The sequence below is a fragment of the Caretta caretta genome, chromosome 4 (assembly GCF_965140235.1).
Source record: "Caretta caretta isolate rCarCar2 chromosome 4, rCarCar1.hap1, whole genome shotgun sequence".
Lineage (NCBI taxonomy): Eukaryota > Metazoa > Chordata > Testudines > Cheloniidae > Caretta > Caretta caretta.
Genome location: NC_134209.1, coordinates 48,607,949 through 48,635,772, shown reverse-complemented (window position 1 = coordinate 48,635,772; position 27,824 = coordinate 48,607,949). Strand labels below are relative to the sequence as shown.

Here is a 27,824-nt window from a genome sequence, read left to right as displayed (position 1 = left end):
AAAACAAGCTGTTGTAAGTTTGCTTGCACAGTTTGCTATAAAACTAACGTAAATTAGCCAGGATCAGCCTTCTACATTTCTCATTTCTGTTACATGCAACAGAACCACAACAACTGATCAGTTTAAATTCCTGCCTGTTCTCATTTCCACTTTGTCTCCTTCTTCAAACTTTTGCATTGTCTGAAAAGGACAAAGTATAATTAGTAAAGTAAAGCATTGGACAGTATTCTGGTATACGACATGAACAGTGAATACAGATACCCAAGGCCAGATTCACCACCAGGCACTATACTCCCAGGCCTGGTCCCTCAACTCGGGGCTCACAAGTTGTTATATGAAAATGTCAGTGACAGCATCACACGCAGCCTGATACTCATGAAGAGCATACTGTCTACACCAGGAGGCAGTCTGCTGCAGTGCCAGAAAGCCACCAGATGGGAATGCTCTCCACAGAGCTCTGCCACAGTCCCACAAGCTCAAGAAACTTGAGCTGGCATTGCCATTCCTGTTTACAGATGGGACAGGGAGAAGGGGGGGGGTCCCCACCTGCTGCTTCCACTCCAGTTTTGGGTGGGAGACAGATATAAGGTGGATGGGATTAGCTGTTTATTCTTAACTCACTCCATTCTTGTCCTTCAGCATATTTATGAAGCACTTTCAATCAAAATGAATGCATCTCTATAGTTAAGAAAACCACCAAGAACTAATGGCAGATGGCAAGCTCACACAGGCATTTATCAGAAAATGTTATTTGGCAGCATATGTCTGTTGCACCTATGGTTGTCAAATACAGACACATCCCACATTGGGTAAACATTGTGTGCAGACAGAACAAATGATGTGTCTGGATGTATTTTTCACAAGCTTTAACAATTCTATAAGTATACTTTGTTTGTCTTCTCCCTTAACATCTGGGACACAGTATGGGACACAAGATGGGGCTTACCATATTTCCCCCTCTCTGGTCCCCATCACTCTGCTTTATAACTTCAGAGATTATAGCTGTTTGCAATTTGATGAAACACAAAGTGTGATTTGCAATCTTTACTTTTCTCCTGTTATTTGAAGCTTTGGCAGTATGCCCCTGGTCTTTGAATCACTAATGTACATGGAGTTCTAGAACAAGTTAGATTTTAAGTACTGATATGATTAATTTCAGTTTGGAGAAAACTTAAAAAAAGTAAACTTATGAAACTCTGGCAGATATCCCCAGAATGAGACATTTCAGTGGGAGCTCTGATCATAGATTTGGAAAAAAGAGTAGCTGCATCCACCCTATTAATAGAAATCTACTATAAAATTGTGTTAGTGGCACAACATATCACCCAGATTCGGAATGGTGGAAATGCTCTCCATTTATTTAGGTATTCTGGCAGAAAATTATATAATCAATGGGGAACAGAACAAGCCATGAGCTTCTATCAGACCCACTAGTTTTCCTGCTAAGTGTGTCACTGAGAAGAGGCTTAAGAGCTGCCCATAGCTTTTGGTAGCGGGTCTGTGAAACGATGTTTCTGGGTATCCCAATGTCAACAATTGATAATTTTGGGGGAGGAGAGTAGTGTGGTAAAGGGGGTAAGCAAAACGGAATGTTGAAAGGTACTCTCGTTCACTTGGAGAGGGTAATTTTGTAAAGTGGGTGATAGAAAGATGGCATTGCTAGAAGACGGGTAAAGCTGTGATGTGTGGGCCATGTGTATGGTAGTTGCAGTAAGGGTGTATGCCTGTGTGTAAGAAGCAGAGGGAATTTACTGCTAGTAAGTTAACATTTCATTGCTTTGGTTTTGTGTCAGGTATATAGGCATGTGATGCGTGCAGCAACCTGAACTGTTTCACAATGAGGCTGTGTATTTGTAAATATATGTCTGTAAAACACTTTGTGGGCCTGCTCCTGCTCTCACTGCCTTCAATGGGAGCAGGAGCAAGCTGTATGATCCTTCAGAATGAATGGAGTTATATAATTGTGGCTTATGGTTATTATAGTTGTCCGAATATCAGAGATCACGAGTGGGTCCTCCTTGGACAGCTGTGCCAGACACGGTACATTTTAGACCAATGACATTATCATCTACATTTGGACTTGTTTACCCTGTGCCAAATTCTTCTGCATGTCTGAATATCTGAAAAAAAAAAAAACGTACTTGTTAGTGAGGCTGATGACAGGTGTAATATTGACTAACACAATGCAAACTTTATCAGTCTAATTGAAAATGGATTGTTCAGCCTCATTTCAAATTAATCTCCAATCCTCCAACACTCTCACAAGGGAGTAGTTTTACCCATGTGAGCAGTGCCACTGAAGTAAGTGAAGACTATTCTTGGGAGTAAATTTAAGTACATGCATCAAGGTCTACAGGCTCAGGGATTAACTATGCGAAATTGTATTTTTTGTGGCAGCAAAGAAACATGAAATAATACCAAGTCTCCATCCTTGGGGTTCAGGAGAAATAGATACTGGACAGCAATGAAGAAATTAATTTCTGTGATTTAAGGACTCAATCTTGAAAATTGCTGAGCACTTTGGACCCAGTGCAGTGAAGTACCTAGGCATGTCCTTAACTTCAAGCACATGAGTAGTTCCATTGAAGTCACTGAAACTACTGGTGTGTTTAAAGTTAGACATGCATTCAAGTGCTTTGCAGGATCAAGGTCTTAGTAAATAATGTAATAATATAACAACAAACAACCACCACCACCAGAATGTGAAAAATGTGTCAAAACTTGATATGTTCTTTCAGAGGACTATTGAGTTATTTGGAACCTAACCTCTGCGAACCAGTGGAATTACACACTTTCTGCAGGGAAGCACAAGAGGTAAAAGTTTTAATATTAAATAGCCTATTTCAGGGATGAAGAGGAAATGAAAGAAAGTTATTCAGATCCAGTTAAAGACAACCACACAGCATGAATTTTAATGCTCTCAAGGCCCAGAAAGTAGAACACAAAAATAAATGGTCTCACCTTCTGTTCTCAGAGGACAAATATCTAATGCATGCGTCAACTTTTGTGTTTTTCTAATTATTATTACTGTTGTTATTTTACAGAGGCATCCACTGTGTGTGTAGTGCTTTCCAAACACTCAAGAAGGATGAGTCCTGATCCCACAAGCTCACAAGCTAAGTACAGATAAGTAGTCAGAGGTTAGGGGAAAGAATTGAAACAACCATAGGCAAATTATATGCAAGTAAATATGACTCACTTTAAGCATCATGGTAGAAATTAGACTGTTGAAAGGGACTTAAATGTACACAGGAAAGGGCCTTTTCTGGTGAAGTCAGAGATGTTACATCATGCATAGGAAGCAATGTGGAAGAAGGCACAGGGATTACTGTGAGAAACTGACAAATGGGCAGATAAAGCTGGGAGCACTGGCAGAGCAGAGGGGATGGGGGCAACATGAAGTTTAACAAGGGAGGTTACGTAGAGTGGGGCAGAGTTATATAGATCTTTGAAGATAAAAGCTTAAATGTGATAGAGGTAGAGTGAGCAGAGGGATTCAAATCAGGAATCCCATAGACAAAGTAGATGAGTTTAGGGACATCAATTTTTATGCACTGACAGGGATATTGTGTGTATTTGGGAATCCAGACAGAAGGATTCATAGATTCATAGATATTTAGGCCAGAAGGGACCATTATGATCATCTAGTCCGACCTCCCGCACAACGCAGGCCACAGAATTTCACCCACCACTCCTAAAAAAGACCTCACATCTATATCTGTGCTATTGAAGTCCCCAAAGGATGTTGCAGTAGTCAAGGCAGGATTTAAAAAGTGGCAATTTCAAGACTCCCTGACTTCTTAATTCTTCTACTGAGAAATGTTAAGCTATGGTCAGTATTCATCTTCATTGTCCATAAGGTTGGATAAGGTATTCAAGGGAAGTGAAAATCCCAGCTTACATCTGTTAACGTTCATTCAGACATGCACATATGCCTCCCCTCCCCCCCATTCAAATTACACACACTGCACTCTTGTAAGGCTGAGAGTGTGCCATTGGTTTGGATGCTTGAGGAGTGGGGTCACCTGCAGCTTGCTCAGCCCCACCTCCTCCCAGTTCTTCAGCCACTGCTGTTGCCATGACTGTATGGGGAGGCAGGATACACTCTCCATCTGTACCATTCTCAGCTGCCTCTCCTGCTATGCAGGCACAGCCAATGAGCCTGAGGAATGGGCAGTGAGCATGGACAGCTAGTCAGGTGCCAGCAGATTCTAGACAGAGTTATTGCCCTATAATTAATTTGTCCCTCAACATATGCCATCCCTTAAAATTGTGATTCTGTATCTACCCTTGGATCCATCCTGTTAAGCTTTGAGCTGCACTGAGATGCCTGCCTATGTATGTCTCTCTTAATCCACCTTATTATTTTTTAAATTGATCCAATGTTGAAAAAGGAAAAATGCTTAAAGTTTACATTGTACTATCCAAAGTTGAATTATATCTATATATTTATAGAGTCAATCTTATATAAACAGTATTGATTGCTTATTCAGGCCTCTGCCTTTTTAAAGAAACACCATTAATTGTCATGTAAAAGTGAGAGCAGAATGTCTATAGAGATAGAAATATGGATGCTCTGTCTGAGGGCACAGTTTAGAAATTAAGGAAGTTAAGTATATTCAACTAGTCATACAGCAATGCAGTGTGAGTGTGAGTGAGAATCCAGAAAGAAAACATAATACTGTGATCACTCAGTACAGTTGGCAAAGGATTGGGGTAGAGAGGGCAAAAAAGGTAGTTGTAAACTATGTCTGCTCTTGGACCCTGGTGTAGAGCAACCTCACTGCTGCTATACATTACACTGGTTTGCAACCTCAGTCCCCCTGGTGCATCCCTCACACAAGAATGGAGTGTCCAGAAGGGGGTGGTGTAGAGCCAGCTATGACAGCTCTACACCATCTGAGGATTCCTCAGCTCAGGGCAGCTTTGTAGCTCCTTTGTACCACTGGCTCTTAATCTGGGCTATGATATAAAATCTCTCTCAGTCCATGCACAAAGAACATGGATGCGGGGGGGGGGGGGGGTTGCAGAGGGGGGAAAGAGTATAATTTAACACCTCTTGTTCTTTTCCATAAAGACTATGCTAGATAGGAACAAAACTCTCCTCTTCAGTTGTGTATAGAGGCATGGATCTAGTTATAAAGAGAATCCACCTCCCTTTGAATTACAACTCCCTTTGCTTTTGCATCACCCCAAATGTCCCTCTTCCTCATCTTTTACATCTGAGATTCTACGTAGAATAGTGCTCTTGCTTCCACTATTTTCCTGTCTATTTTTTCCTCCTCTGAAAATTGTAGGGCTCTTTCATTGCATAAAGAGTAGTTTATGACATTGAGATGAAGTATTTTTTAGATCTGAACGTCCAAAAAACAGATTATCTCCCTCTACACCTCTTGGCAGCCAAAGGATACTGATGTTATTTGGTCTAATTTGATTTTCCGTTAGTTCTATGTTCAGCAGAGAGCAAATTATTCTTTTTATTGAAAATATTGCAAAGCTTAGATATATTATGCTATTTATTGTAGCCACAAGTTTTGTTTTTGATGGTTGCATATTCCAGTCTGCTAGGTTTGGTTTTCTAGTGTTCTCCAATTTGTCAGATTTTGTCTGGAGTCACATGTAAAAAGAGTCAGACTTCTTGTTAAAGACTTCTTGTAATAATAAAATATACCCTGCTGAGACATGCTAGCAGAACAGAGATTATTCCAAGATCTTGAACATCTAAGATGTAGAGAAGGTATTTCAGTATTTATCTATTCATCCAGTTTTCACCCATAATTACTGTCAGATATGTATATAATTACTACTACTCTAAATCAGAGCACAAAGGAAAAAATAAAAAAAAAAAAGGGAGAAGATTGTTTTCATGTCAGGAAGGCAAACATTTTTCCTGGCTGTTCAGTCCTAGCCAAACAGTTTTATTGATATCAAACACTCGTTATGGGACACACTGAAGTTTTTAAGTTCACTGTAAATTCCAGGATTCTTTAGAAAATTTTCATTAGAGGCATCTTTCTTAAATCTATTTATTCTGATAAAATGAGACTGCAACCATTTATGTTCTAGTTAATTTAAAAGTTTAAGACCTAACAAAATAATACATTGTTCAATGTGAATTACAGGAATCCCTCCACTCCTCAGAAAGCTCAACTCGTCTCAGAACCTCAGAGCATCTTCAACCTCAGAAAAATTAAATGAAAGGCTGAAAGAAAAGTTGGACTTTTCACCATGCCCCAGAATTCAGACTTGGCTTTGGTTTATCAGCAAGGTGATAAACACACTATACATGGCTGGCACTGTTAAGTGAGCAGCACAAGCTGAAGTCCATGAGTTGTCTTCAGGGCAGAGTGCATACAATATTCAATCTGAAAGTCCCAGACATGAATAACTGTGAGGATGGCTGCATCAAGGAAGAAGAGCTGCAACCTCCTCAGCAGACACAGATGATAATTAAAAACAAAACACCTATTGGCCACTGCTGCTACCTGGGACTGCAGGTATAATCAAGGATCCAAAAGTCCTTTAAAATGTGATCCTCAGTGACAAAAGGCAACCCCTCAAAAGAGGGAGCAGAAACCACCTCTCTCATCATTATCGCTCTCGTGTCTGGTCTGCGCTTCATCTACATTTTTGACATGACATGAGGATAAGCTGTGCAGGATAGATCTATATATTCCTTGACACTGATTCTATGATTAGTAGCATCTCTTGAAAGTTTATCCTCTAGAATATCTAGATAATACTTTAATAGCAGACATTTAGATAGAAGGATTCATATTTTGATGTAATTATGCCATACTTGTTTAAAGGAATAGATACTTAAGGGATTTCCCTTCAAAGAAACCTTAGTAGGATGTCTCATCTTCAGGACACCCATGCTATGCACATCTGTCCTCTCTTCATCCCTCTAAACTCCAACTCTTTCTTATTCCTTAGTTCTTCTCATGGTGGTAAACTAATATTCTGCGGCCATACCTTTCCTTGCAAGATAATTCTAAAGTTAATTAAAATTTTGGCAACCCTGTGTCTCAGACCTTCAGGCAAGGACTGTGCAAAATAGTTCTGGGTCAGGGCAGGGCAGCAAACAAACAGTCAGAAGCTCAGGCCCTCAGGCAGGGACTGAGCAAATAGTGCAACAGCAAACCCCAGGCTCCTGGCTTTGAGCAACCAGGGTGGGGGGGGGAAGACTACCACCCACGAGTTGGGTGGCAGGGGGGACGTAGGCCCACCCACTCCACTGCATCCTACCCTGGGGCCCTAGCAGCAGTAGAAGACCTGCTGCGGAGTCAGTAGGGATCCTGGCCACAACATACTGACATAAACTCTGGCAGTGCTGCAGCCAGATGAGGGTCGGCTGCCCCTGGACTACTTTTGTACTCCCCTCCTAGGGTACCGGGGTCAGGGTGGCGTCCTCAGAGGGTTCTGGCACCATGGCTTCCTCTGGGCAGCTGGCGAGGGGTATGCTGGGCAGCTCCTCCGTGCATTGGTTGGCATAGGCATTGGCTGGTCTGGCCAGTCCTCGGCTCTGCCGTGGATTGCCAGCGTCTCCCAAGCCGAAGCCAGGCCACAGGCGTCTGGCCTCTCTGGCGGCTGCGGCCCAAGTGAGCTCCGGGGTTGGGCTTTTATACTTCCTGTCCTGTGCCTTGACCTCTGGGAGGCGGGCGAAGGATCCACTGGCTCCACCCACTTTGGTGTCTGGGGAGGTTCTTCCCTCTGCGGGGTGGTGGGGCACCACACTACCCCTCCCCAAGTCTGGATCCCGCTCATCGAGGCCAGACCCTTCCAAATCTCCCAGGTGGGACAAGAAGTCTACATTCACGTGGTCCTTACCTGCCCTATGGCGGACAGTAAAAGCATAGGGCTGCAGCGTCAGGTACCAGCACGTTAGTCTCATATTATTTTTCATTTTGGCTAACCACTGAAGTGCGGCATGGTCAGTGACCAGCATGAACAGGGCCCCAAGGAGGTAGTAACGCAATGTGTCACAGGCCCATTTCACTGCCAGGGCCTCCTTCTCTATCACCGTGTAGTTCCTATCTCGTGGAAACAATTTTCGACTGAGGTATAAGACCAGGTTTCTTCTCCATCTACCTCCTGGGACAGGATGGCCTCAAGTCCTACCTCTGAGGTGTCCATCTGGAGGATGAACTGCCAGTTAAAGTTGGGGCTCGTGTCTTTGAGTGCCTGGAAGGCATCCTCGCACTCTGGGGTGCACACTATACGTCGGGGGCTGTCTTTGGTCAAAAAAGTCAGGTTAAAGGGGCTGCGATAGATGCGAAACCGAGAATAAACCACCGGTAGTAGCCTGCAAGTCCCAGGAACTGGTGCACTTGGTGCTTCGTGGCGGGCAGTGGGCAGGCCGCCAGGGCCTCAACCTTTCCCACAAGGGGTCTCACCTGTCCCCTCCTGATAGTGTATCCCAGGTAGGTGGTCTCTAGCCATCCAATGCGGCATTTTTTGGATTGGCAGTTAATCCTGCTGCCCGCAGGGACCTCAGGACCGCAGCTACCTGTTCCAGGTGGTTCTCCCACTGGCAGCTGTAAATGACGACATCGTCCAGGTATGCGGCACTCACTTTGTGATGTTTCAATGACCCCCAAGGCTAGCATAGCTTGGACTTCCTCCTCAACAACTTGCAGCATGCGGTTTGGCAAGGGCCTGTTCGACTCCTGGATCACCACTCCAGTCTCTGTCCGAATGGTATGGTGAATGAGGGTCATGTGGCCTGGCTGGGCAGTGAAAGTTCTGGGGAATGCCTGTAGGAGGCACCGGGTCTGCTTACGTTGCTCCTTGGTCAGGGTTTCTCCGAGTTGGGGCACCATGGAGTCCTCGGTCAGGGGTACTCGGGGGCCCAATTTGGGCTCTGGGGGGCATGGGTTAATTAAAAGGCCCTCTTTTCTGGCCAGGGCTTCAGGAGGTTAATATGGTATCGTTGAGTTTTCTTGCGCCAGTCAGGCTGGTTAATCTCATAGGTGACTGGTCCAACCTTTCGGACCACCTCATATGGCCCCTGACAACGGGCCAGTAGTTTTGATTCGCTAGGGGGGCAGTATGAGCAGAACCCAATCGCTGGGTTTGAAATTGCGGACCCGGGTTTCCCGGTTGTATGTTTCAGCCTGAGCTTCCTGAGCCACCTTCAAGTTCTCCCGAGCTAGAGCTCCTCTCTGAGTGAGGCGTTCCTGAAGCTGGAAGACATACTTCAGAAGGCTCTGGGTTGGTGACAGGGCTTGCTCCCATGTCTCCCTCATGGAGGTCCAGTAGCCCCCTTGGGCGACGTCCATACAATAGCTCAAAAGGGGAAAATTTTGTGGAAGATTGGGGTACCTCACAGACGGCCAGAAGCAAAGGCGGGAGCAGCTGATTCCATTGGCATAGGTCCTCTGGGGGAAATTTGCACAGCACTTCTTTGAGGATATGGTTGAACCTCAAAGAAGTGCTGTGCAGGTGGTAGATGGAGGTGCGTAGCTGCTTGATCCCCAGGAGGTTGCAGTCTGTAGGTGAAGTTGGTGCCCTGGTCAGTAAGGGGTTCCCGGGGTAAGCCCACCCGGGCAAAGACCTTCATGAGCTCATCAGTGATGGTTCTGGTGGTGATACTCCGTAGCGGGGCAGCTTCGGGGAAACGGGTGGCATAATCCACGCTGACCAACACATACTGAAACCCAGCCATACTTTTTGGGAGGGGGCCCACCAAGTCCATGGCTGCTCGCTCAAATAGTGTTTCTACAATGGACATGGGAATCATTGGGTCCTTGGGCGTCTGTGCGGGAGCAGCCAGCTGACATTCTGGACAGGAACTACAGTAGTTACTCACCTCCTGGTGCACACCAGGCCAAAAGAACAGTGTCAAAATTCAGGTGATGGTCTTTTCATGGCCCAAGTGCCCTGCAGGCGGGATGTCATGGGTGAGTTTCATTACTGCTCGTCGGTGACATCGAGGCACAAGCAGTTGGGTCTGGACGTCTCCAGTGCGGGGATCTCGTTCCACCTGATAGAGACGGTCATGACGTAACTCGAAAAGGGGCCACACCTTTGCCCGGCACAGATCGATCATGGGCCCATCAATGACTGCAGGCTGCTCATATGCTCGACTAAAGGTAGGGTCCTCCCTTTGGTCCCGGCAGAAGTCGGTGCTAACCCTAGGTTTGATGGCGGGGGGTCCTCGGGCTCTCCTCTCTGTCTATTGGGGTCCCTTTCCTTCCCCTCCTCTCCATGGGTGCCAAAGCAGCCTCCTTCTAGTGCTGGGGTGATCTCGGGGCCTTCCTTGGCATTTGAATGAAGGACCCCTGAGAACTTTGGCCAATCACATCCCAGGATCACAGGACAGGCTAGTTGTGGAACCAGGCCAACCACCACCAGCCGTGTGACCCCATCCACTGTTAGCTGGACTTGGGCACTGGTGTAGGGCCGTACATCACCCTGGATACACTGCAACCGGATGGTCTCCAGGTGGGGGTTTGCCGGGAGGCCTAAACTTTGGTGGATTAGGGTCTGGCTGCAGCCTGAGTCAATCAGGGCCAGGGTCGGGAAATCCCCAACAACTACTGGCACTGTAATCTTGGTGGTCTGTGGCCGTTGGGCGTGGTTTTCCCCTACGCAAACGTGACCGAACTGCAGTTCCTCTCGGTGCAATCCTGTTGCAAGTGGCCATATTTCCTACAGGTGAAACAGGGTCTGAGCTCCGGTTGTCCGGGCCGGGCGGATGCTCCCCCAGGGCCCCTTGGGGGGCTTCAACTGGTTTTTCCGACCCCTGTCTCAGGATCATGAGGGGCTTGTTGAACTGGCCCCTTGGGATGTCTATACTGGGGCTCCTGGCCCTGCAAAGGGTTTTGCAGCTTGATCCGAGCACTCCCCTTCATCTCTAGGTTAGGGCGCTTGGGTCCTGGTGGGTGGGCTCAAATAGCCGGTCCCACTGGGGCTTCAGCTGCAAGGAAATCTTCCATTAGAGCGATGGCGGCTGCTAGCATCGCAGGCCGATGGCGGAGGACCCAGGCCCCTCCTCGCGGCGGGAGGATGTGGATGAACTGTTCCAGGATGACTTGCTCAGTGAGCTCACCTGGGGTTTGCCTCTCGGGCTGTAGCCACCGCTTGCACAGCTCCCTCAGCTCCTGGGCCACCAACTGGGGTCAGGTGCCTGTGGGGTAGGTCAGACTCCTGAACCGCTGCTGGAAGGTTTCTGGGTTGACATTTAAGGCCTCTAGAATCGCTGCCTTTACCTGGGTATATCCTCCATGGATAGCCCCTGGTACACACTTTGGGCAGTCCCGGTAAGATATGGGGCCAGGAGGGTGGCCCACTGGTCGGGTGCCCACCCTACAATCTGCACCAACCTTTCAAAAGTCACCAAAAAGGCTTCGGGGTCATCCTCTGGACCCATTTTGGTTAGCCGCACAGGCGCAGTGGGGCAGGGTGACCCGGCCACGTCTCCCGGCTGGGGCTCTGGGGGGCACGGCAGTGCCGTCGTTAGCTGCTGTATGCATTGTCGCTGGAACTCCTGGTTCTGAACACCCAGGTCTCGAATCAGCTGCTGCTACTGGGTCCCCAGCTGCTGGATGAGCTGCTGTTGCTGCTGGAGCTGGGCTGCCTGCTGGAGATCCTGGCTCTCCGCCAGGAGCTTAAAAAGTTTGGACATATCCATGACTCCTTTGGGGGAACATTCCCCCCCCCAGACCCCTTCTCACAGTGGTCAAGGGCTCATGCCTGCATTCTCCACCAACTGTAAGGGGACTCGGCCCCCTGTGGTGTGGTGGGGCACCACACCGCCTCGCTACACACTCTCGGCTGGGTTGGAGAATACTCAGTCTATGGCCCAGACCTTCAGGCAGGAACTGTGCAAAGTAGTTCTGGGTAAGCGCAGGCCCTGGGTCAGAGCAGGGCAGCAAACAAATTTCTCATAGAGGCAATTCATCTTATGACACATCTGCTGCTGTAGATCCTTATTCAGCCTATTAAAAAAAAAAAAGTAAATCTTGGGTTACATCCCTTTTCCTTTTCTGTACTTTTGTCCCCTGTGAGCAATTTTGGCCAGGCACCTGAATTCTTACATACCTATGAAGTACATAGCACATTTTTGGCTAACATAAAAATCTTAGACATCATCCAGAATTCAAGTGAGTTGTAATACTGGCCAACCCAAGATTCTAAAAATATGTGAGTGAAGTGAACATGTTATTAACACCCTGAAAAGCACCCAGCAGACTTTCAGCTTGCTCCTGCTCCCATGGAAGCTGATGGCATGACTCCCATTGACTTTTCATGGGAGATGGATCTAACTCTTTATGAACAAATAATATGTCCTTAAGCACTGAATTGGCATTCCCAGGCACTGCTTCATTGTGACAGATAGTGGATCTGGTAGGCTCAAGTTAAACAGCTAGGACAGTAACATTATAACAACTTCAAGATCATATCAATATCTCCATAGTAGATACATTTTAATCTTAACTTTGCTTATATGCAGGTGTAAAGGTGTCGGAGGTCCCTGCACAGCCCCTTGCAGCCCAGCAGGGGTACTGTGGGTGTGTTCTGCATTGATTCCCCCTGCTTGGGAGCAACAAGTTCACTTTAGCAGCCCAAGGCAAGGAGAAGCAAACACACGCTAACAAAACAACATGTCCTTTAACACAGCTTCAGGATAGGAGAATTCAAATGAAGAGCTCATAAGGTCCTCACCTCAGAACCTTAGTTCAGCTCCCAAACTTAAAATCCCCAAATAAAACCTCTGGTTAGGCTGGTCTCCTAGAGCCTGATAGAAAACCTCCAACATTACAGTCTACATACCTTTTACTTCCCTTGTCTTTAGCTTCCTCTTTGCGTTTATATATCCCAGCTGTAGGGTGGGGCAGGGTCTCTTTGATTACACCCCAGGCAGTCCTAGTTGTAGGCTCCAGCCTGTCTGTAAAAGAGGTAGTATACTCCTTTGGAGCAGGTGAAGCAAAAAATTGGTTGGGTAACGTCTTCCTGTCCCAACTCATCCACTTGGCAAGAATACAGCTTTTTTGAAAGGTTCCCTCTTTTTTTAAAATGACACTGAGAAGCTTGTCAGCAGTGCAAGTTTGTGGGAAGTCGGTTCCTCTTTTCTTTCTCAGAGCTTGGGTGAAATGGACATTTGAAGTTTCTGTAAATGCTTTCTCTGAACTGGTGAGTACTGCCACTGTACTGTAAGTTGGAAGATTTTACTGTTTCTTCACCAGACACACTGCAAAACTTTGATGAAGTAATATTCTACTAGTGATTATTGGCAGAAAAAAGATTCTATATGAACAGATTGGTGGTGCATCCCTTTATTTAAATACTTCTTGTAGTTGACTATTCTTTTAAAGTAACTCACACTGAATTTAGGAAATGTTAATTACAAATATTAGAAATAATAAATAGTAATAGTTTGCATTTATAGAACATTTTAACTAAAGACCTCAAACTAATTTGAAAAAAAATTAATTAAGTTTCATATCATCCCAGTGAAGTAGATTTATTAACACTGAACAATAACTTCCCTTTATACTCTACATACAGGGTTCTGTACCTGTTTGTTTTCCTACATAATATTTTTCATCTATTTTCTTTTCCCAAGCCAAATAATCTTCACATGAGAACTTTTATTTTAATGAAGAGTTAAACTGACATCTTTGTGGTTTTAGGAGACCTCTTTGCATGCTTTCTACAGTGTGTTGCCATCAGATTTTTTTATATTATTAAAATGTGCCTACACTAACTGATAATTCATTCAAATCAGGGCTCTCATTCATGACAGAAACTTGTGGCATTTGTTGAAAAGCAGATGGTGCTGCAAGGTTCCCTGGGACAGTGATGCATAGCTACAAAACGATTTTACATGTTTTTTGCAAACCAGATCATTTTTCCCTTTCAGGGTGGCTTCTGCCATAGTTTCTAGGCATCCAGGCACTTGCTTGAATGCAGGCTCCATTCACAGTGCAAGGACTGAGGAAGGTAAATACAGAAGGGTGTCTACTTCGCTTAAGAATGTACATGAGTATGGCTACCCAATTTAGTCAATGCTGGCCAGCTGCCCAGATCTGCACCCCCCACCTCTATTAACCTATTAATGTATGCTAATGTATTAACATATGAAGGACATCAGAAAACTTCCCTCTAAGGGTAAGCCTTTACCACAGAGTTAAGTCAGGCAGTTGGGCCCCCAGCTCTGAGCTCCTGTGTTAGCCTAACTCAAGTGTAAGCAGCCACACCGCAAAGCCACACTCGAGTTACTGTATTCTCACTGGTGCTGCACTCATCCGTATGTGTGTCACTAGGACTTCTGGAAGTTCTGGGTGGCCTATCCTATGGTTCTTTGTGCTGCAATAAGCTGAGACATCCCATGATTCTTTACTATTGAATTGTGGGAGAATTTGTCTGTCCTTCTGGGCACATAGAGGGAATTATGAGAAATGATTTAGCCTGTGTCCAACCTACAAACTGGGCAGCTTACTACCCAAGTGAAAATAGCACCCAACCTCTAGCCTATACTCCCAGCTAAGGCAGGTTTAAAGCACCACTGAACTTGGGTGAGAGGGTTTTGTGCATGGACAGGAGTGGAGTTGGGGCAACGCTGGAGTAACAAGGTTACTGTTGTGTGTTACAGTGTGAATTAACTCTGCTCTGAAGGTGTAGGCTAAAAGTCAAGACAAACTATAGCAGAATGTGAGGATTGGCAACATTGTTTAAGCACCAGCTCCTCCTGGGCCTTGTGACTTACATTTGCCTGATTCACAGCCAGCCTGAATGTGCCTACATCAGATTTGCTGGGCTTTTGCTCGGTTTTGAAACGTCAAAAGGTCTTTATGCACAGTGATGGCAAGGGAAACAGTCTTAGCTGCTGCAGTTCAGAACATAATTTGTATAAACCCCACAAAGGCAGTAGCAGATTAGAAGGTTCAGGAGTTTCCATATCTCCTTAGGCCACCAGCCCTGTATGTTATGTCAGCAGATTGGGCTGGCCAGGGTTAGCAGCCTAGACCAGTGGAGGCCCTGGTGTGGGGATCTCTACAAAGCAGCCCCACATATGACACCCATCTTTTTATAGATGTAGGTTCTACACACTCCTAGCTACACCATACATGCTCATCCTCCTCATGTGTCCCCTGTAACGAAGTGATGACTCACTGGTGCGGCACCTCCTGCTGGTCATCCTGGGAATTAGCTCTCCAACCTCAGGAGCGCCCTCCACAGGCTGGTGCCTCACCTGCCACTGGCCCCTGTATCTCTCCCGGACCCCAGTGCCCCCCTATGTCAGGGTTCTGCCCCGAGCAGTAACCCACAATCTGGGTCTCCCTACCCAGGGGAACCCCCAACCCTCTATCCCCACCTTGCCTCAGTGGCTCCCAGGGCTGTTTTAACCCCTTCAAGGCCAGAGTGGGGTGACTGTCCGGCTATACCCCCAAATAAACACTGAAAATTTGGCTTTAACTGATTTATCCAAAGTCCTCAGTTGCAGATCCAGGAATGTAACCCAGGTCTTCAGTACAGTGTCCATTTTAGGAATCTTCCTTCATCAGTCCATAGGTTGCAGGCCCGAGGACTGACAACTGACATCTGTGGACTGTCCAAAAATGGACACTATCCTCTTGATTCTCATTACCTGCTCTATCCACTGGACTATGCTACCTTCTTTTCAGAGACAATACTATCATTAACTACATGGAAGTTTTCCCAGCTTAATGAGGGCAAAACCAGATAGTTATACTGTGGGTACAATTAAAATAGATTTCTAATCTTATAGACTGTACTGATTTGAGAGCAATTTCCTTTACAGAAAATGGAGAATACTGAAGAGCCTGAATTTTTTTTTCAGCCAATTAGAAACTTCTTTTATAGACTCATTGTACTTGGAAAAAATACATCACATCTTTAAGAGAAAGACTTTGATATACACTCAATTAATATTAGGATTAGATTAAGGTACTTTATATGCAAAGCCTACATTTGCTGAACAATTACATTAATTTATAAAGTTATTAGATATAATGAAACTGACTGTCTTTTTTTAAATGAATCAGAATTGCCTATACACTTAAACTTCACATCTAATTCTGTGTTTACAGAAAATTAGGTACATTAAGGGTCAAATATACTTGTTGCCTACAAACTTGACAATTTTAATGCTGCACATGAATGACAAATCTCTCCAGTCAAAGGGGTTATTTTCAACGAAATAACATGGAAAATCTTGTGTATGCCAACTCCTCAAGGTTTTTCTCAGAGAATATGTATTTGGAGTTTATTACTGTACTCCCTGTGCTTAGTTTACTAGGGTAATTATATAATACACTACCCAAAACACTGTTCATGCAGATTTTAGAGAAAAGTGACAAAGAAGGAATGATGCATTTTTTAGGCTTACCAATTTCCTAAAAATGTTTCAGGCAATAATTACAACAGCTCCCAGTGGAGGAGATGCTACAGTACAATAGTTTTGTTGCCAAAATTTACACATGTAGTGTGAAGTGTTTAATAGAACTCACTTTCTCACCCACAAATCCCTTGGTAGGTCAGAACCTAGATTTGTTAAAGAAATGTTGCAATGTCACCCCTTATCCTATGTTCTTGGGAAAGAGGTGGGTGGATGGCAGTAGAATTGGAGCTGGGTAAGTTTTGGGGATTAATAGTTTATTTTCTGAAAAATGCATTTTTTTTGGATGAACAAAACTATTTTTGAATTTGGGTTGACTTTGGCAAATAGTTTCAGCCAAATAAAAAAGAAAAAACGGATTCTTAAAGTCAAAACATTTCCTTTCAACATTTTCTAAACAAAATCTTGACTTTTTGTTTCAAAAAGTCATTGTTTCAAAAGTTAACTATATTTAACAGCAACAAAAACCCATACAAGAAAACCCCTAAACATCTCAAGTTTTGGTTTGATCAGAATTGACTCCCTCTTGCCCCCTGGAAGAATTGTTGTAGGCTGACCCTAAACAATTTAATTTTTTTTGTTCCATCACTGAACCCGAATATCAGTTATTTGCCTACCCTGAAGTGGAATTGCTAATGGCTATTTTTCTTAAGGGCTTTTATTTTAATAGTTTTTGCCTGGCCAATCTATTCATTTTGTTGAGGTCAATCATTGCATAAGGAGGTTTTAATTTTGGCATGAAATTGTTGTACGAGATATCCATAGTGGCGTATGGGTACTCAACTACTCAAAATAAAGGCCAGATTGCAACTGGCCCTTTCAAATATCAATAGAATGAAGGGGCCAGCTGTCCTCTCCCAGTTCCCTGGTTGGCAAAGGGACGTGTCAAGAAATCCCACCCTTACTTGGAGGAGAGGCTGCATGGGGTGCTGGACATGGAATGTACTGCCCTTGTAGGGACACAGCAGTCCAAGAGTTTCAGCTCAGCCCCAGGTGTTGCCTGTCTGCCTGGCCCTTATGAACTTGCATGGCATGCTATAATCAGCCAAAGGGGAGAAAGTGCTCAGACTGGTGACTAAAGGACTCCTGGTGGGAGGCACTTAGGTTGTTTGTTTGCTGATGAAGGTGATTATTTCTGGGGCTTTCCTACCTCTCCAAAGGCTGTAGGAGGCTTCTGAACCCCAAGGCAAGAGGTGGGAATTTGAAACTAAGTTCCAGAGAGGGGCAGGAAGAAGACTGGGCTGTGTCCCCACCCCATCTCCACACTAGCCCTCAGAGCAAGCAGGCTGCTCATCTTTAGTATACAGGCCTATTTCTAAACAACAAATGAGTTTAATAAGAACTCACTAGACTGGAACATGGAGAGAAACCTCTCCAAGCTAGGACCATTAAGTCACCTGATCAAACTTTTAGTCCAAGGGCATGAGGCTCTCTTTCTAGCAGCTTTCTAGAAGCTGAAGCCTTTCACAAATGAACCTTTTGATGAGTTGTGATGGGTTTTCCCCCAAGGTGCAGCCTGGACTGTGGGACTGTTCGTAGTCCTCTGTCCTATCAACCTGGGCTGCCTCTCACCCTGTGATGCTGTTGGCAAGCTACAAATCTCTGGCACGTATTGCACTTACACAGACATCCAGAGGCAGAGACACACGCAACTGAGTTACATTTATGCTTCTCCCACTCATGAACTAATAATAGAGAGGCTCCAGCCAATTCCCCTCCAGCTCCCCAGCCGTGCACTCTAGAACTGTACCATCATGCCCTGGTCAGAAGCCTGACCAATGTTCATTACCCAGCCTGCTCCTTCCTCGATGTGGAGAGGACACACACTAGTCTTTGTAAACTGAGCTGAGATGTCCCAAGAACTTCACCTAAAACTCATTTTTTTAGGTAAAGTATAAAACAGATTTATCAACTATAGAAAGATTGATTTCTATGCCTGCTACTTAAAATCTAAGTTGGTTACCTAAGAGACAAAAATAAATTTGCAGTCTGGGTTCTATAAACTAAAGAGGATTTGCATCAAGCAGTGTCTTACCCTGACAGATGGTATAGTTCCTCAATATACAGGCTAAGACTCCTTTCCAGCTTGGGACCACACTGCCCAGTTCAAAGTCTTTGTCCTCCAGACGTTTCTTCCAGGTATTGAGTTGTGCAGGGAGTGAGGCCCAGTCATGATGTCACTTCCCCTCTCAGAGTTTCTTCCAGCTTGCTGGAAAGATCTATGCATCTGACATTGGGGTCCACCCCCATTGGTCAAGCATTCGCCACTGTCTACATACTGTCTCTGAGAAGTCTTCTGGGATGGCTGTTGGGAAAGTAGATTCCCTTTAGTGGGCCATCAGCATGTCTGGCTACTCCAGTGTTGTACCTGAAAGACTGATTGTGGGTGTTCCCCAACCTCACAACACAGCACACACATGGCAAAATTTCATAACTTCACATACAATCATAGTGCATACAATCCAATAGGATATTGATATTTAACAGAGCAAGACTTTTAAAATGATACCTCGCGAGGCATCATTACAAAACATATAATTATATGACAGTGGTGAATATGTGGGTTCCAGGGTGCTGCTTTGAGGTACAGAGTGTCACATGGTTATCATACATAAAATACAGGGCCATGTGAATTTCATTACTGTGATTATCTGCTGTATGTTCATGGGCTACTCAATACATAAAATATTTTTGCTAGAAGTTTGGATAGCAGCATTTCCATCTCGGAAATGGCACCAGTTAAAAGTGAATTAAACACTGTCAGTGAAGAATGATACACTCTTCACATTTTTACAAGTTAAATTCATACAGTAACATACTGACCTGTCTGCAACACAAACACACACACAAGATTTCTTTTGTAAATGTAGATAATGTTTCTGAATCCTGTCCGGGGGATAAGAGCATTATCAGTTGCTTTTTCCCCCTCATAGAATGCTTGTCAATAAAAATGGTTACAACTAGTGACAATATTAATATGAGTAAGGGAGACTAGACTACCCTTTATGATTAATTTTCCCTTGAAAAGAAAGGGTCTGTCATATTTTTCTGCAAAACCTAAATTCTTTCTTCACCAAGTGTGTACTGATTTTTTTGGGAAGTTTGATTTTCAAGAAGTAGAAAGTCCTGCAGTGTGGATGATTTACCTTCCCACTGATGTATCAATTATCCAAAAAGATTATACTTACTACTACGTACTGGTCACCAGCTGTTCCTAGATGTACATGATATGGATATCACAGCATTACAGGATTACTTTAAGGAAACTGACTAAAAAAAATATTTGTGCTCTTAACATGGATGCCTGTCTTGGAGGGGCCATGCATTTCAACTCCACCCACCATGACTCCTGACCTTTCAATTTGTTTTCAGTTGGTTCTTGCACAAGATGAAGAAATAAGTCTTGCAATACTCTCTCTCTAGTATAGTGGTTAAAACCCAGAATACTTTATTAAAGCTCCTAAATCATTGTCCCTTTTACACAATCAATCCTATGGGTAAAGCAAAGAGCTGCTTCTAGGAAATAGTCAGTGTTGCTGACTTGTTGAACTGAGGGTGGCATAACAATGCAAAGAAAAGGCTTTTTCTAAGGGCAGTCAGCATTTATTAGTTGCAAACTTCTAATTTGAGCCTTTTCAAAGCTAACAGAAGACGTCTGAGAAAAGGAAGAAAATGTTCTTTAGGACTCTGTTTCCCTGGATTTTCTGTTTTACATCCTGTACTGTGTAATGATAAATTCTGATTTATATTGCAATGGCTTATGGTGTATGGCAAGATACTGTGATGTCCTGATGTGGTTTTGGGAACATATTTTAAAAATACCAGTAATGAAAGAAGGCTCCAGTTTTAGGCAGAATCATTTTTATAAAATGTGAACTTAAAATTAGTGTTAATAAACTTCATGAAACAAATGTTTACAATGATTAACAGTAGTGAAATAACATGTCCATTCTGCAAGTAATTAGTGATGCTGGTAATTTTCAGTAATTAAATACTAATGAATTAATTTACTGAGCAATATATTTACTGGAATTAAGTGTATTTATATTTTATTATTTAGTAATTTATTATACTATATGACTTGTATAATGTCATAGGTATGCATGGCCCTTTATAAAAGTCACGGTCATGAAAAAAGCATCATGCACTGTGAAATCTGGTCTCCCCCCTGTGAAAGCTGGTCTTTTTTGTGCTTTTACTCTATACTATACAGGCTTCACAAGGGAGACCAAAAGGGGAGTTGCAGGGGGGGTCACAAGGTTATTTTAAGGGGGTCACAGTATTGCCACCCTTACTTCTGAGCTGCCTTCAGAGCTGGGCACTGGAGAGAGGTGGCTGTTAGCCAGGCACCCAGTTGTGAAGGCAGCTCCCCACCGGCAGCAGTGCAGAAGTAAGGGTGGCAATACCATACCACTCCACCCTTACTTCTGCGCTGCTGCCTTCAGAGGTGGGCAGCCAGAGAGTGGTGGCTGCTGATTGAGGACCTAGCCCTGCAGGCAGCAGCGCAGAAGTAAGGGTGGCTGCACGATACCATGCTTTTGCACTGCTTCTGGCAGTGGCTCTGCCTTCAGAGCTGGGCTCCCTGCCAACAGCAGCCACCGCTCTCCAGCTGCCCAGGTCTGAAGGCAGAGCTGCTGCTAGCAACAGCACAGATGTGAGGGTAGCAGTACCACAACCCCCCTCCCCAATAACCTTGCGACCCCACCCTCCCCCCCACTCCTTTTTGGGTCAGGACTCCTACAGTTTCAACACCGTGAAATTTCAGATTTAAATAGCTGAAATAATGAAATTTAAATCCTACGACCATGAAATTGACCAAAATGGACCATGAATTTGAAAGGGCCCTAATAGGTCAACCATGCCCAGAAATGGATGCAATTCATCCTTTCACTGTTTGTAACACACTGATGGCATCTCTAGGTAACTCACAATTTGTTAGGTAGTGAAAATCTGCCAAACAATTTCCCATTTTTAAAATTAATGGTATGTAGATACAGGCAAATAGTTGGTAACAGTAAGCAAAAACTAAATATTGGCTAGTGGATCCCAGCTCACACAATTTCTGTTACAAATCTGTAGGGAGATTAATCTTTTGAGAAGATGTATCTGGAGAAAATATATAAAAAGTAGCACTGATTTTTACTTGTGGCACCTTAGAGACTAACCACTTTATTTGAGCATAAGCTTTCGTGAGCTACAGCTCACTTCATTGGATGCATACTGTGGAAATTACAGAAGATCTTTTTATACACACAAAGCATGAAAAAATGGGTGTTTACCACTACAAAAGATTCTCTCTCCCCTCACCCCACTCTCCTGCTGGTAATAACTTATCTAAAGTGACCACTCTCCTTACAATGTGTATGATGCTGGAAATGGCCCACCTTGATTATCATACACATTGTAAGGAGAGTGATCACTTTAGATAAGCTATTACCAACAGGAGAGTGGGGTGGGGGGAGAGAAAGCCTTTTGTAGTGGTAAACACCCATTTTTTCATGCTTTGTGTGTATAAAAAGATCTTCTATACTTTCCACAGTATGCATCCGATGAAGTGAGCTGTAGCTCATGAAAGCTTATGCTCAAATAAATTGGTTAGTCTCTAAGGTGCCACAAGTACTCCTTTTCTTTTTGCGAATACAGACTAACATGGCTGTTACTCTGAAACCTGATTTTTACTTGTGACTTTAAAAAGACCATGCTGAACTGGTGACATGGGACTACTAGACCTATACATCTTTTATCTGGCTTTACTCTTCATCCTATTATGCAATGAATCCACCTCTCTGGCTCTGTGCCTTGGCTTGGTTTAATATTTAAACAAATTTTGCACCTTCCTTTTGTTAATTTAATACCTTCCCCTGCTTACTTCTCTCCCTACTCCATTATGAAAGATACCAGTTTTGGATTCCATGTAGAGTGCCTTTCAAGGGATGAAGGCCCTTACTAGCACTGATTTACTCATCACCTCCATCCATGCAGTTATAGGGAAAGCAACACTTTCAAACTAAAGGTAAAATATCATGGGTCAAATTTGCTGAATGCAATGGAGTCACATCAGTTTGCACCAGATGAGAGTTCTTCCATACATGTTTATATTTCTGAAGAAGAGTGTACTAAAAGTCAAGGACGTACAAACTCGGTGACTCTTTTCCTTCATTCAAAACACATACAGGTTACTATACTCATGTGGGCCCCTTTTGTCAACAATTACATGAACTGATTCACAAACAAATGGCTGTGACGTGGTTGTCTAAAAAGAAATCACTTACCCTATGTGCTGTTAATCTCGATATTTATAATACTGTGATATTTGCCTTTATACTGGTATTTACAATATTCCCCCTTCTTGTAAAACAGGGCTACTGCTGGCAAGGTTCCTTCCCCACTCTGAACTCTAGGGTACAGATGTGGGGACCTGCATGAAAGACCCCCTAAGCTTATTCTTGCCAGCTTAGGTTAAAACTTCCCCAAGGTACAAACTTTTACCTTTTGTCCTTGGACCTTATGCTGCTACCACCAAGCGTGTTAAAACAAAGAACAGGGAAAGAGACCACTTGGAGATGTCTTCCCCCCAAAATATCCCCCCCCCCCCCAAGCCCTACACCCCCTCTCCTGGGGAAGGCTTGATAAAACTCCTCACTAATTTGCCTAGGTGAACACAGACCCAAACCCTTGGATCTTCAGGACAATGAAAAAGCAATCAGGTTCTTAAAAGAAGAATTTTAATTAAAGAATCACCTCTGTAATCAGGATGGTAATACCTTACAGGGTAGTTAGATTCAAAACAGAGATTCGCTCTAGGCAAAACCTTAAGTTACAAAGAGAAACAGGAATATACATTCCATTCAGCACAGCTATTTTACCAGCCATTTAAACAAAACAGAAATCTAACACATATCTAGCTAGATTACTTACTAAGTTCTAAGACTCCCTTCCTTTTCTGTTCCCAGCAAAAGCATCACACAGACAGACAGACCCTTTGTCCCATCCCCCCCAGCTTTGAAAGTAACTTGCCTCCTCATTGGTCATTTTGGTCAGGTGCCAGCGAGGTTATCCTAGCTTCTTAACCCTTTACAGGTGAAAGGGTTTTGCCTCTGGCCAGGAGGGATTTTATAGTTCTGTATACAGAAAGGTGGTTACCCCTCCCTTTATATTTATGACAACTGCAGATATAATGGTCAATTTTTTTTTTTACTGTGAGATGTAAACAAAGCATAAACTCTCAGTTGGTATAAACTGGCATACAATGCTGATTTACTCCAATTGTGTATCTGGCCCGCAGATTTTAAGTTTCCCTTTTGCATAAGAGAGAATTTTAGTAATAAGAACACTGCTTCTATGGTGACTTCTCTCTGTTCTTCTCATCTGTTCATTTACACAACCATTAATGCATTAAAGACTCAACAGTCCTGTGAGGTAGGTAAGTAGCATTATGCCTCATTTACGTGTAGGCAAATCAAGGCAGATGGGGGTTAATTGACATGCCCAAGCTCACAGAGGAGGTCTGTAACAGAGTCAATAATAGAAGCCAGGGCTTTGGTACTCAGTTTTGTACTTTAACTGTAAATCTATCCTCCCTCTCTGGAGAATGTGCAATACAGTACAGTATCCCGTTAATGTTGCCTTAAAGAAAAATGGGGAAAAGAATGGCACATATCCCTACAGAAAGGGAAACAGAAAATCATGAATGCCTCTTGCTCTTTATTCCAGAGATTTTTGCCAATGTAAAACACTCAACTTACCAGATCTCAAAACATTTATTTAGAGCAGGTAAAACAGACCCAGTAAATGCTGGGAGGGTAGTCAACATGATGCTAGCATGTCACATATTTTTACTTTTGTCACATATATTATAATTATTGGTGGAATACCTTCCAGATTCCTGAATAATCAGAAAACCCCATCACCACATATGTTTATTAGGAGCACTTGATGAGCTCACACTGTCCAACAATGATTAAAAACAAACAGTTGGCAATTTATTTTAGGTTGCCCCAAAGGATTATATTTAGGAGTGGGCCTCATACCTCTTATGCAGACAACGTGATTGAATGGTTTACTACAGCTCTGAAAAGCCAACCTTGTTTAGAAGGAACAATTGATAGTAATATGACAAGATCTGAGAACATAAGAAGCTACTTAGTCCAGGTCCTAACCCTCAAATATTTTGGGGGCAGATAATCAGCTGGTGTACACAGATATAGTTCTATTGATTTCTATGGAGTTACACAGGTGTATGCTGGGGTAGGGATTTGAACTATAATGTTTTGTTTTTAATCTCTGAAGAGATCTGTTCAAAAGACAGTCTTTTTATTATGTATGCTTTTGTATTTATCCTGAATGGATTTTATACCCACATTAATTAGTAGGCTTCATCTACCATTTTCTGTATATGTACTGTTTATTTGCACACCAATGAAAATGAAGCTAAAATGACTAAGTAAGTGCTTTATTTGTGTGTGGGTTTGTTTCCTTTTTCCATTGTTACAGATAATTCATGGGTAGAATTACTAGTAAAGGGAAGGGTATAATTCTCCCCTCTACTGCGGTTAGATGTGAATAGGTGATATTTCAGATACAGAACATTTCTATGGCCAATCCAGATTCTCTGCTTTGCTAAATTCACACATGGTGAAACATATTAGGAGAGCTATCAGAAAGCTAATTCTCTGGCCAGTCCCCAACACTAGCACAGTTTACTGGAGGGTCCAATAAGGACTGATTAGCAGTGAGCATAGCCAGAGTGCAGCAAACCCTCTTCTCCAGTCTTGACATGAACCCTGCATTAGGGGGTATGAGGAGAGTGGTATAGGAAAGGCTACACTAGTTTTATGCCCACTGGAGACTTCCTTATTCCAGGGATGAATCCCCAGTTAGATGGATGCAACCAGTCTGGGCTGTGCAAAGGGAGCAAAGTAGGACAGGAAATCCGCTCTTAATGTTAACAGCTTTCTATCCCGTCCCAAGGGAAACCAATCACAATCATATTAATACTGAGCATTTTAAAACTTCATTTGCTTTGCAAATATTAGCTCATTAATTCTTAAAACACTCGTGGGGTAAATTATTATCCTATTTTATAGAAGAAATATAGACAAGGATATTGAGGCATAGATACTGCTAATTTACTTTGTGTCAAGTAGTACAAAAGATTAGACTTGAAATTAGATGAAGGTTTCTAACCATCAGAGGAGTGAAGTTCTGGAAAAGCCTTCATAGGGGAGTAGTAGGCATTAAAAAAACCTAACTTGTTTTAAGATTGAGCTTGATTTTATGGAGGGGCTGGTATGATGAGAATGCCTACAATCGCATATGGCCTAACAGCCAAAATCTCCAACAGCCAGAGAAGGGACATTAGATGGGAAGGGTGCTGAGTTACTACAGAGAATTTTTTTCCAGGTGTCTGGCTCATGGGTCTTGCCCACAAGCTCTGGGTCTAATTTGGGGTCAGGAAGGGATATTCCCCTGGTCAGATTGGCAGAGAACCTGGGGATTTTATTTGCCTTCCTCTGCACTGTGGGTCATGGGTCATTTCCTGGTTTGAACTAAAATAAATGGTAGATTTTAAATCAAATTTGGAAATTTAAATCCAGATTTGAGGACTTCAGTAACTCAGCCAGAGGTTATGGGCCCACTAAAGGAGTGGGTGGATGAGGTTCTGAGGCTTGCAAGTTGAAGGTGGTCAGACTAGATAATCATGATAGTTCCTTCTGGCTTTAAAGTTTAGCAATCCCATACTCACATTGACTTCCATGGGGCAACTCTCCAAGTAAAGCACTACTCACTTTAACTAAAGGTGATAGAATATCACACTAATTGAGCTGCTCAGTGAAACAGAAGCTATCAATACTGGAGCACCTGTCCATGCGAAGTAGTTTATTTTAGGATAATATAGATTGAAAACTTAATTTTACGATACAGGAATTACACAGAGAAAAAGATAACGCATGGGTTGATAGCAAATTTTAGCCTATATTTCTACAATAAACCACAGTAGAACCTCAGAGTTACGATCACCAGAGTTACGAACTGACCAGTGAACCACACATCTCATTTGTAACCGGAAGTACACAATCAGGCAGCAGCAAAGACCAAACCCCCCCCCAAAAACAAAAAACCATGCAAATATAGTACAGTACTGTGTTAAACATAAACTACAAAAATAGATAAATAAAGAGGAAGCAGCATAGTAAAGTTTCAAAGCTCTATTAAGTCAATGTTCAGTTGTAAAACTTTTGAAAGAACTGTAACATTTTGTTCAGAGTTACGAACAACCTCCATTCCCAAGGTATTCTACTGTATACAGGGAAGTTATGCCTCTAGCCATTGTTAACGCACAGCTATTATCATATGGGACTGGGATTGTAATTGTTCTTTAACAAATACAGGATGATATCTTGAAGGTGAAAAATTGTGTTCTCTTGGCTTCAAGTTAGTTATTTTTCTATTATAAAAAAGGAAGAAAGTGTTGCCACGGCTTATAGCAACACCACACAAGAAAGAGCTTGCACAGTAGCAGAGGGATGATAGTTGCAACAGTGGTTAACTTTTGCAGTGCTTTAACTTGCAGCTCTGCCAATCTCTCAAGAAAGATTTCAAGCGCTGAATGTGCTGGTATTGAGGTGGAGATGCAGGTACAAGAATGGGTAGTGTATACCTCCTGGTGAAAGGGACTTATGGACAACACAAATGGGAGCCAGGTTATATACATAAAAAGGAGTACTTACCGGTCAAGGATGTTTCTTCCATGACACCAGATTCCTCTGCAGCAGAAGCTGAAAAGTCAGTGTGACTAGAGGAAGGAGGGGAGTGAAAAAAGGAATATTAGGCCCTATTAGCACCTATATAAATAACTTCTTGTGTTTAGATTACTCTGAATCAGAGAGGAAGGAGGTGGTTTGTAAAATACTGAAGACAAGATGCATTCTTATTTTTAAGTCTGAAGTGTTTTTTGAGGGTGGTGTAAGAAATTAAGAAACTAATCTACTACAGGAGCACACATCAATGGCATTAAACACTGTAAATGACTAAAGAGGTTGGATCATTTTACTATCAATATTTGTATATTTATATTGCACACATGCAGACTTGACTTTTTGATATAACTAGAAAAATGGAAGTTGAAACTGTGTTATACATTTAGATTTTAGTAAAATATTTAATATAATTTTAATTGTGAAAATAATTCAGATTGGTTTTGGACGAAAAACTGGCTGAGGCCATAAACAAAATCATGTCAATGTATTGAGTTGGGGGGCAGTATCTAATGCAATCCTGCAGGGATTGTTGGTATTTACAATCTTGTTTAATATTTTCATAAATAATCAGGGAAAGGATGCAAACTGTCAATACATTTGCTAATGATATTAAATTGCAAAGAGTTGAAAATACTAGGGGGGATAGAGGAAAAAATGCAATGATTACTAGCGAGCGAGCAGGAAGATAGGCAGAAAAC

The 27,824-nt window shown here is 43.1% G+C and overlaps 1 long non-coding RNA gene across 2 annotated transcripts; it reads right to left on the bottom strand.

Moving 5' to 3' along the window:
• Positions 1 to 1,377: 1,377 nt before the first annotated feature.
• Positions 1,378 to 27,180, bottom strand: LOC125635104 (uncharacterized). 2 transcript variants are annotated; one of them, XR_012667939.1, is made up of 3 exons: positions 27,097 to 27,180; positions 18,402 to 18,671; positions 1,378 to 2,120 (listed from the first exon to the last, which is right to left on the bottom strand). It is a non-coding gene; the product is annotated as an uncharacterized LOC125635104 (long non-coding RNA). The 2 variants fall into 2 exon arrangements; XR_007356146.1 differs by lacking the exon at positions 1,378 to 2,120 and adding an exon at positions 12,786 to 12,892.
• Between the last annotated feature and the right edge of the window lie 644 nt (positions 27,181 to 27,824).